Source organism: Thermobia domestica, chromosome 7, assembly GCF_964235325.1.
Source record: "Thermobia domestica chromosome 7, izTheDome1.hap1.1, whole genome shotgun sequence".
Classification (NCBI taxonomy): Eukaryota; Metazoa; Arthropoda; class Insecta; order Zygentoma; family Lepismatidae; genus Thermobia; species Thermobia domestica.
Window position 1 is genome coordinate 149,431,093 of NC_137460.1, and position 6,000 is coordinate 149,437,092.

Sequence of the window (6,000 nt, forward strand, 5' to 3'; positions counted from 1 at the left end):
ACAGGAAAGTTTGCGTAGAGAAGGAACTCACCTGCAAGATGTCATCTTAAAAAAATAAATTGTATTGTATGTATTCTAAAATATTATTTTTACTATTAAATGAGAGAAATAATTAAAAAAATGTTTTCATGAAATTATTTGATTTTCAAAATTTCTCGTTTTTTCAAATCACTCTGTGTATATATGGCGTTCCGACATGGTGAATAATATCCTTAGTAAGATACTAAGTAACAGTAAGAACTCTATCCGTAAAACATTGCAGTTTTCAAAAGTAGTATCTTGTTTCAAAGTTTAATATGACTGGCAACACTGTTAAGTAATGTTATCAACTGACACTGGCAACACTGTTTTTGAAACAACTATGTACCATTAAAATTTGAAGTAATACACTAACCACAAAATATATATATATATATATATATATATATATATATATATATATATATATATATATATATATATATATATATATATATATATATATATATATATATATATATATATATATATATAAATTCTTTCGCATTATACTTCATCAGATGGAATATGGTCATTGATAATGGGTTTCACTGAGGAGCATGGGTGTATAGAAAGTGTGGAAATTCAGCAATTATTTTTCACCTGTAGTATAAAATATTAGGGAGCTTTTATACTTAATTTTATTTGCTGTTGGAAATAAATTCCTCCGAAATTCCTTCCTTGGAAACTTTGTATTCTTGAGGTCCATTTGAATTCCATTCTAGATATGTCTTCTTCAGAAATTATAACTCTATATTCGTGAAGTGATTCCAGTATTCTCTTGAAATGAGGGAAAGAGGATATATGCGTGGAATAATTGCACTATGTGGGAATTTTCTTCCTTTTTTGTACAAACACGAAGTTTATATCCATTTTACTGTTGGATTTTATTTACTAAAAACATATTTATTAAGAGCATTTTTTTTAAAGGCATTTTAGTATTTAGATTTGACTTTTGCACTTAATATTCACATTCTAAATAACACTAAATATAATTTCAATAACACTGAATACCACTGATATGTATAGGAAAAAATATGAGGCAAATTCAGTCATTCGTTATTTATTGTAACTTCATTTTGAAAATAATATACTCAAATAAAACAAAATAAAAATATATTGCTTTATATTGACTTTTTTTTTTTTAATTTTGTGTCCATAATCTGTTCACTATTATTTTAGTTATCTCTTTATTCAACTTTTATTTCATAATATTTTCATTCAATAAATTATTAAATATGCATTTGAATATAGAAATCAGAATAAAAGATGCATAAGGAAAGATAAATAATTCAAATATTAAAGCGATATTTAATACTGGAAATATTAAAATGTTATTTATGTATGTTAATGCATATTACGTTCATAAAATTACCTTAGTGGATGAGCATACAAACTAATTCTAGGGAAATATTTTGTTTAAACTTCAACTAGCAAATCTAGCTAAATAAATAAAAACAATTCATTTCCAGAATCTTGAAAAACGAGAAATTACAAACAATTCCTCATTAAGAATGTTCAAATCATCATTGTTTTCTCGATATATAATTGGTGAATGCCTCACAGTTCAAATTGTTGCATTTGCTGAATTATATGCATGCAAGTATTGTGTCAACTCGTATATAGCCTCTTATTAATGAATGCATATGGTACAAGAAGGCATGGTAATTAGAAAATATGATCGAAAGAAAATAAAAGTCAATACCAAACAAACATCTTTATAAAATCTCAATTAGCCCAATTATTCTGGAAAGAAATATTTGTTAGTCATTTATGATACTCGAACTTTTTGTCTCTCCAACAAACTGCTTAAAATATACAAGTAGATGATGGAATATTTATACGTAATGTACTCTTTCCTCTTTTTAAAATTATCTCAATAGTCTGCAAAATAAATTCAAAGCGGTGTGGTCTCGAGTAGCGTAGTCGCTAACCTTCTCCCATTCGGTGTGAGCGGTTCCAGATTCGATTCCTGGTTGGGGCACTCGGTCGAAAAAATGTAAAAAGCTTTCTCAGGTCAGCCATCCTGAATGAGGTTTTCCTGGGTTTTCCTTATTCACACCAGGCAAATGCCGGGGTGACACCTAACTTATAGGTCCCAGGCCACTTCCTTTTTTCCTCAATCCTTTCTACCTTCCCTTTCCCCTGATAGTGTGCTCGCCGAGGGACGTCATCCCTCATCCGTGACGGGCTAACATAGCCATAGATGACGAAAGCCCAAAAAATAAATCCTAAATCCTAAAATTCAAAGCGTTAATGTTAGAAAAAGATTAATGACTTTACATAAATAATATTTAGAAGATATAGTCGCTAGATAGATGTTCACAGGCTGTTCTCATTGAATCCGATTACTATAGTAGTCGTACTCAAGTTTAAATTCTCATTAACAATCCTTATACGTATTTCCGGCAATACGTGGCAATAAATAGATGACAAATTATAAAATGCACGTCTCCATAAAGCAAGTAATATCATTTCTACAACATATAAGTGCATACTTAATCCAGCGTCACAATATTTATTTCTATACAATATATTCTTCCATATTCACAATGCCGACGTATACCTACGAGAAAATGCATTAATGATACTCACTATATTCCTATTCTTCATTAAATATGATATAACAATGATTTCAAGCATTTCAAGCATATAATATAAAGTACACAGGTAAAATATCTCACCTGGTACTGAAAATTTCAATTCGTTTACAAACATGATAAGCTGAAATAAGAACGTGTAACTTCATCTTTGAAAAAGTTGTGTAACTACAACTACACATTAATAACAATAACTAACGCTGACAAATGTTTCATCGACTCTTGAATTCTCTTATTAACTGAAATAAAATTATTATAATTTTAATCGAAAAGTTTTCTTGCAAGAATAATTGAGTTACAGTGGTTTTGTGCTATTTCGAAAGGTTTGGTATTTAAAATTTTGTATTGTTACTCGAAGTAAACTGTAATAAAATGATTATTGGAAAGTTCCTAAAATAGTACATTTAGACCAAAATACTTGTAACGGGCTATCTATAAAGTTAAGACTTTAGAATGAAGAGAATAGAGAAAATACTCTTACTATTATTATCATGATAGGTATTCAGTTGAATTATCCCTTTATAGCTCAATCCCAATGATCGCCAATAGTTTCATCCCTTTTTGTTCTGAAATGCCTATAGGGGTTGAAGATTTTTTTTTTAAAAAAGATCATTAGTTATTATTGTGCTAAGTTAGAAACACTGAAACTACACAGTTATGTGAAGAACAATTACAAAGTAACAATGGATGGAAATAATTTTGATATAACGGAGAACATGTTCAGTTGGTTTTCCCCACGTATGTACCTTACGCAGTTCGTGTCTCAAACGGAACAGTTAAAACTTAATAATGTGCTGGACACCTGATAAACAGCTGTTATATGCAGAATCTTTTGTCCGTGGAAAGGCTTTTTTTTTTAAAAAAAAAATAAAAATCTACGTAACCATAGCTCCTGTTAAGTTAGGTACAATTAATTTAATAAAATCCGGTCTCCAGAAAGGTGAATTAAAATAATAGTTTAAAACAGATCTTCTAAAGAAAATAATAATAAACGAGTAGATACAAAGATATTAGTTTGAATCTGATTCGCTTGGAGTTCAGAGGTTATGGGTTCCTCTTCTTCATTTTCTTTTAATAACGAATCATGTTTATTTAAATGGAACTTTCCATTAAGTAAGAAAGCTTTCTGGAGTTAGCTGGGTGAATCTAAAGAAGTTAGATTTAAATCTTGCAAAAGGTCTACTGGAAGTTGTCGCTGAGTTAAAGTTATCCAAATTTTACGAGTTGTGGTTGTAGGTCTCCAGATTTTTGTTAGATGCATCGAATGAACACTACATAATTACCTGTAACGAGGTCTACAAGTTCAACAACTCGGTCATCAAGAACTTTAACACAAAGTAAAGGACCTCTATAAATGTCAAAAAATTGGGCTAGTTCACCCCGTAATAAATTACTTATATTTCTTTCCCTTAAAAAAAAACTAAATCATCTTCAACTACCAAACAACCATATTGTCATGTTTGATTCCAGCGTGTATTTTGCTTTTCAATAATGGGTTAAATAACACTTTATTAAGAAGTTTCAACATCCATGCATTTTTTTTCAACTTCCATAAATAGAAAGTATTACTATTAGTTTTAAATGTTACTTTGTATTTGTTCCTCACATAACGGTGTAGTTTCAGTGTTTCTAACCTAGCACAATAATAACTAATGATCTTAAAAGAAAGAAAGAAAGAAAAAAACTTCAACCCATATAGACATTCCAAACCAAAAAGGAAAGAAACGATTGGCAATCAGTGGAATCCTGCGCCATGAAGAGATAATTCGACTGAATATTTATCATGGTAATAATAGTAACCTTATTTTAACCCTAATAGTAACCCTAATCTCTTCATTCTAAAATTTTAACTTTATATATAGCCCATTTCAAGTATTTCGGTCTAAATGTACCATTTTAGCTTAGAATTGATCAGTTTGATCATGCAACTAGTAATATTAAATATCAGTTTTACCAGTGTTAAGAAATTCATCAGTTTCATTTCAGTAGTTTTAAGAATTTTATGCCGCAGTTTCTAAGACTTTCTTAATACGATTTACCTACTTCAGAAAGAAACCAACCGGATATGACGATAGTAAACTCAATCAAGATTTGTCAAAGTGACATGTATATGTGTATGTTCTCTCTATCGTCAAGTGTTTCAATTTTAGATATAAACCCTAGGATTATAGACGCACGCAGACTCTTTAAGCATATATGCGTAGAAGCAGGAGAGAATATTGGAGAAAATTTATTATTTTTACATGTCAAATAAATAGATTCTTTTTAGCTGAATTGATTTTCCTCCACTGTTTTGTATCGCATACAAAATCTCTATGGGTATTTTTTAAAGAATTCTTTTCTTATTTTTTATTAATATGGATCTTAAAAGAAAGAAAGCAAAAAAACTTATCATTCCAGCACGGAGAGGCACCGACTAATGGGTAGGTGTTCAATTTCACGTCTAGCCACCTTGTGGAGCAAGTGTGTCAGATCATAGCAAGATTTGCGAGCTAGGTTGCTATAAATTTTAAGTGGACTCTATGTTTTTAATCCTCTTTGACTATTTTTTTTCAGCCCCGCTGGTACTCTACAATCGGTTGCGAATGCAGCGCACAGGAAATATTCCAAGAAAATATGCTGTTTTTACTTCTTCCAGTTTCAAATTTAATCATATTTTCTTATGGAAAACAGTTTTGAATAACTGTCAAATAGTAGACTAGATGCTAATTAATTGTGAAATTTTAGTGTGTTGTGAATTTCTTTCCTATGTTCATTAATTTTATTTGTAATTTTTAGTAACCTTTAACGTTTAATATTTGAATGCTACATAATTTTGTGTTACATATTTTTTTTTTTTTTTTTACATCAACAATGGAAATGTTGTCATGTATCTTGTATGTATTATGGAATATCAATGTATTTTGAATTTTTTATAAGTAATATGAATATTTTATGTTAAGAACATTTTCATTAATATGTGTAATGATTTATGTTAATAATGTTTTCTAAATTTTAGGTCTTGTCACGTATTTTGTAAATATTCCAATTTCGTATATAACAATTTAGGTTTCTCTTTTGTAGCTCAAATATCTAGAATGTATTATAATAAAAAAATATAAATCATATTATTTGGGAATTGTTTAATAATAATAATAATAATTGTTTTAATAATAATAATACTTTGTTTTTAGAATGCGAAAAAAGAAACTAAAGGATTTAAAATTTCAATTAATCATTTTATTGAACATACGATGTTTTTTTTTTAATTCTGTTTTCTATATTCAAATGCATATTTAATCATTTATTGAATGAAAATATTTTGAGATAAAAGTTGAATAAAGAAATAAATAAAATTATAGTGACCATATTATGGACATATGAACTTTTGAAAAAAAAAAAA